The sequence below is a fragment of the Acartia tonsa genome, chromosome 8 (assembly GCF_053477335.1).
Source record: "Acartia tonsa isolate MP-2025a chromosome 8, ASM5347733v1, whole genome shotgun sequence".
NCBI classification, from domain to species: domain Eukaryota; kingdom Metazoa; phylum Arthropoda; class Copepoda; order Calanoida; family Acartiidae; genus Acartia; species Acartia tonsa.
Genome location: NC_137267.1, coordinates 21,930,103 through 21,938,406, shown reverse-complemented (window position 1 = coordinate 21,938,406; position 8,304 = coordinate 21,930,103).

The following is an 8,304-nucleotide window of genomic DNA, read 5'->3' as shown; positions in this document are numbered from 1 at the left end:
AAACACCAAATATATAGGGAAATATGTAAAACATATAAAAATAGCCAAAAACCTGATAAAAGGCAGTCTGACCGCCATGGTTGTTTTCTTTAAACGACGGGAAATTTAATTTTGATATCTATAACTGAAAAAATTTTGAAAATCGGACCATAAACACTGAAGATATGGAGAATAATGTGAAAAATACAAAAATAGCCTTAAACCTGCAAAATGGTAGTGTGGCCGTCATGGTTGTTTTCTGTAAACGACAGGAAATTTAATTTTGATATCAATAACTGAAAAAAATTTGAAAATCGGACCATAAACGCTGAAGATATGGAGAAAAATGTGAAAAAGACAAAAATAGCCTAAAACCTGCAAAATGGCAGTGTGGCCGTCATGGTTGTTTTCTGTAAACGCCAGGAAATTTAATTTTGATATCAATAACTGAAAAAATTTTGAAAATCGGACCATAAACACTAAAGATATGGAGAAAAATGTGAAAAATACAAAAATAGCCTAAAACCTGCTAAAAAGCAGTCCGACCGCCCTTGATGTTTTATAGTTAATTGTGCTCCTTAATAATGGGAATGTTGTCAAAAAATTTCAGCTGTCTATCTTTAATATGAGCCGAGAAAATCACGTTTCCCCTATTCTGTCTCAGACGGACGGACGGACGGACGGACGGACGGACGGACGGACGGACGGACGGACGGACGGACGGACAGACGGACGGACGGACATTTCGAATTATAGAGTAGCTTCGCTACTAAAAATGGCAAAAAAGTATAGTTCCCCTTTTCTATTATTCCTATAATTCCGGGGAGGTTTTACAACTAAGGAGGGTACCTCCAACCTCTCAGGAAGAATCGCCCCTAAACTAACTTTTTTGACTACAAAAGAACGTCAGACGTACAGACTTATAATAAGAAATATTGTAGCTGCGATTCTACCTTATAAAGTAAGGATATTACCATAAACAAGAATGCTAGCATCCAAAGTGTTCCAAAGAATAACAGGGACAGGTCAGCGGATTTCTATATTTCTATATTGATATTAGGATAAAATCTTGAGTTTTCTATCCAGCCGCTTGTATTTTTAAAAGCGAAGCTTTTCTATAATTAGGGTCGGTCCGTCCGTCCGTACGTCCGTACGTCCGTCCGTCCGTCCGTCCGTAACGGATAGCTTTTTTCGTTAATTTAGACATGTTAGAATTATCCTTTTGCATGGTGATTCCTTAAGTAGTTAGGTACGATTTAGAAAGCGTAGCAACTCTATAATCATTACCAAAATATCCGTACGTCCATTTTAAACATGTTGATTTTTTTACTTTTGTGAATAGCTTTTTTCGTTAATTTAGGCATGTTAGAATTGTTCTAACGACTTCAAATTTTGCATGGTGATTCCTGTAATAGTTAGGTACGAGTTAGAAAGCGTAGCAACTCTAAAATCATTACCAGAATGTCCGTACGTCCATTTTAAACATGTTGATTTTTTTTACATTTTTAACATATTTGTATGTGACTTAATTATCCAATTGGTCTGATTTTTGATATACTGATTCCTGGGACAACAAAGTACAATATTATAAGCGAAGCAACTCTATAATCAAGTTCTAAAAATGTAAGTATGTCCATAATATTTATCCTGTATCAAGTAGTTTTTCAACAAATTTACTTAAATTTTGCTTTGACTCTTATACATTCGCATTCTGATTATTCAGTTCTGACATTATACAAGTGTTAATGTCCGTTTGTCCTACCGTTTCAGAGCTTCGCTTTTATGGATGTTGTCATCCTTGTTAAATAAATTCTTTTCTCGTATTCATTCGAATCCGGTGGATAGGAACCGGTTCTCATCCATACGAAAAACTATGTCTAGCATCGTATTATATCCAGCTTTCTACGAATATAAAAATGTACAATCATAAGATTAAAACCAGTTTTTTTAGCCAGTGCCTTAATACGATGCGAGAAATAACTATTCTTTATATACTTTTCTTTTTAATATCAAATGAAAGGTTATGTGGTTTTTCTCATCTTATTTTACCAATAATACTCATTTAACTTGAAAATTTGAAGAATAATTTCTTGTTAAGATATTAGTTACTAGCGGCTACGCCCCTAGAGGCCTCTGGGGGCACTTGAGGAGGGGGGAGTTGAATCCCAAGACCCATTTTTCCTAATATAGATTTTTTTTGGGGGGGGAGTAATTTTTTTCTAGTGGCAATTTCTCTTGGGAGAGTTGTGGTACCCTCCCCCAAAATAGTTATAAACCTTCCCGGGACCTATGAGAGGCTACCATGTAAAGGAGAACCCGATCGGTTCAGCGGTTAGCGAGATCCTTCGCTACAGACACACAGACACACAGAAAGACATCCTGTTACTTTATTATAAGGATAAACAAGAAATTTGGAAAAAATCACCGTAATCCATAGATCTTGGGGAATAAGACAATGGACACGATAAATAACATAATGAGCAAAATGTACAGACTCAAACACAGCAGTTTTTCTCTTATAAATGTTGACCTGTATAAGAATATCGTGAAATATTTGTATAACTATAACATCAGGGATTTTAAGGGATAAGAACAATGGGCGTTAGTGATAAGAAATACCCCTTTCTGTAGATTAAAACTATTGGTTGAAATGTTTGGACATTGCTATTGTGTATCCAAATAATATGACGTGGTTATAAAACTTTGGGTACCAGTGTAATGTAAATTATGGTCCAATTCCCCTCTCTCCCTGCTATAACATATAATAATAGAATGGTCAAATAATCATATCATCACCACAACGGACCTTTTAACAACATGCATCATGTTTAAATTTATGACAAAAAAAAAGTACGTCATATTTATGAAAAAAATTATTGTTAGATTCAGAACTTAACCTTACCTTATTTTTACTCTATCAATAAAACAATACAGTGGCGTTTAGTAATGTAACCAAAACCTCATTTAAAATTGAAATTAGGAAGATATACCCTCCCCTTTTTCACCCCCTAATGGTTTAACACTTGTTTGGTGAATCGATGTGCACGCCACTTCAAGAATGACCATTAGTTTGTCCAAAAAGTTTCACCAAACGTAAGACCGATATGGTTTTCCTTTACATATATAGTGGAGGTCACATGAATGATTTTTTTTTAGGAAGGGATGGTACCTCTCCCCCTCACAGGAGAAAAAAAATCCATACCTCAACCCTCCAAAAAACATTTTTAATAGGAAGAGGCTAATTTCATAGGTTTGTTTATTGCAAGAATCTAGATTTTAATTACGAAATGGTTTTATGATATTTTAGTGTTAAATTTTCTATTTTATTTATTTATATGATTATAAATAGCACAAAAGGATTAATATACTGAAAGCGTTTTCCCAATAGCACTATTCGTACATGTATGATATAGAACTTTATGGAGAATGAAATATGATGTACGACTGTAAACAAGATAAGAGCCATGTGTGTGTGTGTGCGTGTTTGTGTGTGTTAATGTGGGTGTGTGTCTGTGTGTATTTGTTTTTTAGAGTTAAGTTAGAAAAATGAACAGGCATAATAACAGAAATCACATAAAGTTAGTTATGTCAATCTATTTATATAGATTTTATAGGTTGAATTAAAAAGGACTTCTAAGGGGCGAATAAAAGGATTTCAACAGAAGCTTTTAATATTGCCTATAAAAATGACGTCATACTGGCCTACCATTGGTCAATTAACATGTATACTGGCCTGCCATTAGTAATTTTGTCTGTGTATTGACCTAACATTGGTCATTTGTATTGTATGACATCATTTTTTATAGGCACTATAAAGAACCTCATAAAAATCAGATAAAGATAGATATGACTTCAACGTACATTATATATGTTACATTTCAAATTATTTGAAGGTGCGAGAAAAACGGGTTTCAATTATCCGGGAGGTTTTCCCTCACCGAAGGAGAGACAGGCACACAACCTACTACTACACTGCAGTATATCAAATAATGGGTGCTTTTAACACAGTGCCTTGCGAACCAACTCTCCCCTAATCCCCTTACTTGCTCGACTTGGAACTTTGAGGGAAACTGTTAAATTATTAGATTATTACTAGATCCCTAATTTACCAACCTTACTGTAATTATGAAAACTATACATATGTACATACCAGAGATATAAAGGCATAAGACAATGGCCAATAAATTGATGTACATTTTACATCTCTAATGATGATACACAAAATTAACCCTCCTGTAGATTAAAATTAGCGGTTTATCGTTTTGATACTCAACTAAATGAACCAACAAATAAAAATTCAATAAAAGTCCCCCAAATTGTTGAGCCAGTCAATAAGAGTACTTTATGATAAAACTTTGGGGACTAGTGTAATAAACAGTCCAATGTCCCCTCCCTCCCTGTATAATATGTATACAGTATTCTGTTGTCCGTTCGTCCCTATAGAATTGGGCCAACAGCTATTGTTACTAAATGACTGATCACTCAGTTACCTCTTTTATCAATTCCCCTTTGCTTTACCTTTCACAATGGGCAATTTTGTCCGCAAAAAGACCCGTTTCTAATAATATTATTTTATTTATTAGCTATTATATTTGCAAAAGTTCACGAAACCGAAAATTTGCTTAAAAATAAAAAAACTAGAATTATTGAAGCTAGTAAAAGTTGCTGACTCAGATTATGACGTCACAAAAATTAACTAATGAGAGGCCACTATAAATTTTACCATTGGTCAATTACAGTGTATAGTGGCCTCTCATTTGTTAATTTTTTTTGACGTCATAATCTGAGTCAGCCACTTTTACTAGCTCTGAATTAATATAATATTTTTTTCTTCATTTTTCTATCCGCGGAAAGTTGTATATAATTATTATTACTCTCCAAATAGTAAAAGCTTATTCATAATTTTGTAATTTAAAGCTGTTGGTGAAAAAGTTTGGACATTGCAAGTTTCAACAATTCAATCAACTTTTAAAAAGTCGCCAACGTTAATAAGCTAACAAATAGGCGACAGGTCGGTAAATTATTGGGAACCAATATGATATACAGTCTATAACTCCTCCCTCCAAGCTTATTTGTAATAAATATATCCTATTTTTATAAAGTAGTAATCTTTTTTTGTCTGTAGCGAAGGATCTCGCCAACTGCTGAACTGATGTGATTCTCCTTTACAGTAAGGCTTTTTAGAGACCCTGAGAGTCCCTAGATGCTAGGGGTGCATCTGCTAGTATAATATATATAAATATCTATTGTCCATGAAATTTGACTGATGTCTTTATTACCAAAGGGAGAAGGGTCAAAGGTTCGATATATTATTAATGGATGTTGCATACTCACATACAGAGTTACTCGCATCTGGATAAAATAATGATATCCCCATTCACCCCACTTGCCCCATCACCTTCTCTCCTACTGGTTTTACTGGAGGTCCATATTAGCAACCTAAATTGACGACAATTTTCCTCCTGACCATACATCCACGTATTCTATTATATATATCCATTATATTATCTTAGCACACAACTTAGCTAAAGGTATAGGTAATCGTTTGATTTGTTTAAATATATAGAATGCTTTTCGCGGAAAGAAAATTCCGTGGGTCCGTTGGCTAACTAAATCTGGTATTATTATCATAAATTTTCAATTAATTATTCGTGGAAAATTGTCTGTGATACGATGCGTTACATGATTTTTCAGTAGGCTCAGAACCCAGTTATAATCCTGCAAATATTGATCGGTTTCGAAGCCCTTTTAGAAATATCAATAGAAATTGTCCTAATAATAAAAAATATTTATATAAAAATAAAACTATAACAAAAATATTATATTAAAAAGCCGCTAAGAAATTTAACAATCCATGGAACTCTGAATATTTTTATTTTGTCCATTTTTGCTACGACACACCTAAATTTTTGGGATTCAAAATACATACATTTTTTAAAAGCAACAATAAAACAATTCTAAAATAAATTTAAAGGAATTTTGAATGTAAAAATATCCACTTAAAAAATATATATTTCCATACACAAATTACAAATGTTGGATGAACAAAGAAACCAGCCGAGAAAATTGTATTTCCATACTGACGTCACGGACGGATATTATATATTGTGGAGAAGCTTCACACATTTAAAAATCTAGTAGGTATTTTCAAATATATTTTGACTTCGGGCTTAACTGAAAGTAATTGTGAAACAGAAAGATTTAAAGGGGGGAGGGGAATAAATGAAGGAGGTTTCAGAGAAAATGTGCATAAAATCGAGCAAAAGCAATAAAAGTTACATTTGTGCTTTGGTAGCTAGTTAGATAAGAAAAAAAAATACATGCATAAGTGAGGACAGAGTGAAAACAGAGAAAAAATGATGAAAAAATAAGACCACTTAAAGAATTTTTCGTAAAAAAAGTTTTTTTTTGTGTGAACATATTTAAAATTGAGTGAGGTCCTAATAACAAATTATTTCTGGTTGTTCACTTGAAGCTATACAACACATTTTTCATCAACATTTTTCATTAACTATCCGACACACTATAACTAAATTAATATGGACGCATTTTTTATGATTTTGAGATGCAAAGCATCTCTACAAGAGAGTTCTAATGTCTTCGACTACATATTGAACTTGAAAAGGTTGCGTGATTAATCTATTTGTATTGTTAAAAAGTTGTTTTACTTCATTCTTTGGAAATTTTCGTTCCTACCCAAAAAATTTTATTAAAAAATCCTTTTAATTAAAACGCTCTCTGTCTGTCTCTGTGTGTACTGAAGGATCTCGCTAACCAATTAATCGATATGGTTCCAGAATTTTTTTTTTAATTTTTGTTCTTAAAACTAAAATTGAAAATTTGGGGGGAGGGGTCGACTTCCACCACCCGCCAGACGCTGGTCAATAATAAAGCGAGATAATGAAATTAAATTCAATTTATGTCGTAAGAAAATTTTATAGAAGATTAAAGTAGTTGTTGTCATTGTTCAAGAAAATTTTCATAAAAACATAATTTTAAAGATTGGATTTAGAATATACCTTGATAATATGACGGACAGATTGACGGCCATTACCTATTGATTACCTCATATGGGCTGTGTAGTGTGTAGTGTATGACACTTTAACATTTGATCTAACAACCTAGAATAGCTAAGGGGTGCCAAATCTCTACTATTATAAACAAACACCCTGGTTATTAGGTTAAGCAACACCCAACAGAAAAACAACTATTTGATTGTACGACCTTTGTCTGGAAGTCCCAACTGTTCATGGTAATGAGTTGTACCTGTTTTTGGCCAAGGCATTTCCTCAGTTCTCCTGTCTTAACAGCAGTAGGTACAATTTATAACATCTTTAGTTAAGACGCGATGATCAGCCGAGATTCGAACCTATCACCTCTCTTTGGGGATACCCTACGTGTTGAGCCACGATCGCGGGTATTTTTTATAATCCTTATCTCTGTCCAACGGAGGAATGTGAAAGGATCTAGAGGGATGAAAAATTGGTCCAATTTTAGTTGTCTGCAATTTTCAATGATTTTTCATCTAACCTAATTTTTTAGATTTACCATGCCTCTCCCCTTTAATCTAGCCGAGCCCATATACCCTCTTTTTTCTTCTTCTTACCTTCTCTTGTATTCTTTTTTCATCCTTTTCATCGTCTTTATTTGTTACAAGCGACTGAGTATCTCAAAGTTCTGTATTCTGAAATAGCATAAAACCATCCCCAAACCATATAACAAAGATTGGTCCAAAATCGTTTTAAAAACTTTGTAAAGCTTTTCAAATATTGATATTAACGAATTTACTACTTTTTACATATAACAAGCAGCTACTCCCTAGAAGCCTCTAAGGGCAATTGAAGAGATAGAGGGGACGCCCTCCGATTAATTTTTTTATCAAATCTTTTTTTAGGGGGGAGAAGGGTCATTTTTCTAGGGCCGATATGTCTTGCTAGGTTGGTGGTAACCCTCCCCCCCCCCTTCCCTAAAATAGTTATAAACCTTCTCCGGATTTATATGAGAAGCTTCACTCTGGGGGGAGAACCATATTCTTTCAGTCGTTAACGAGACCCTTTGGTTCATACAGACAGACACATAGACGTTCAAGGGGGATGGGTAAAATTTTCATTTTACCCCTTCCCTGGGGGTGCCGTAGGCACCCCCCAAACATTTAGGAAGGGGTATTTACCCCCCCCCAAACAATTTTGGGGGGGTAAATACCCCCCCCCCCCCCATAATAAAAAATCTCTAACAAAAATATTTTTTGCGCGCTTCGCGCGCATTTTTAATACTAAATATTTAATAGAATTTAAATTACCCCCCCAAAAAAAATTTTACCCCGGG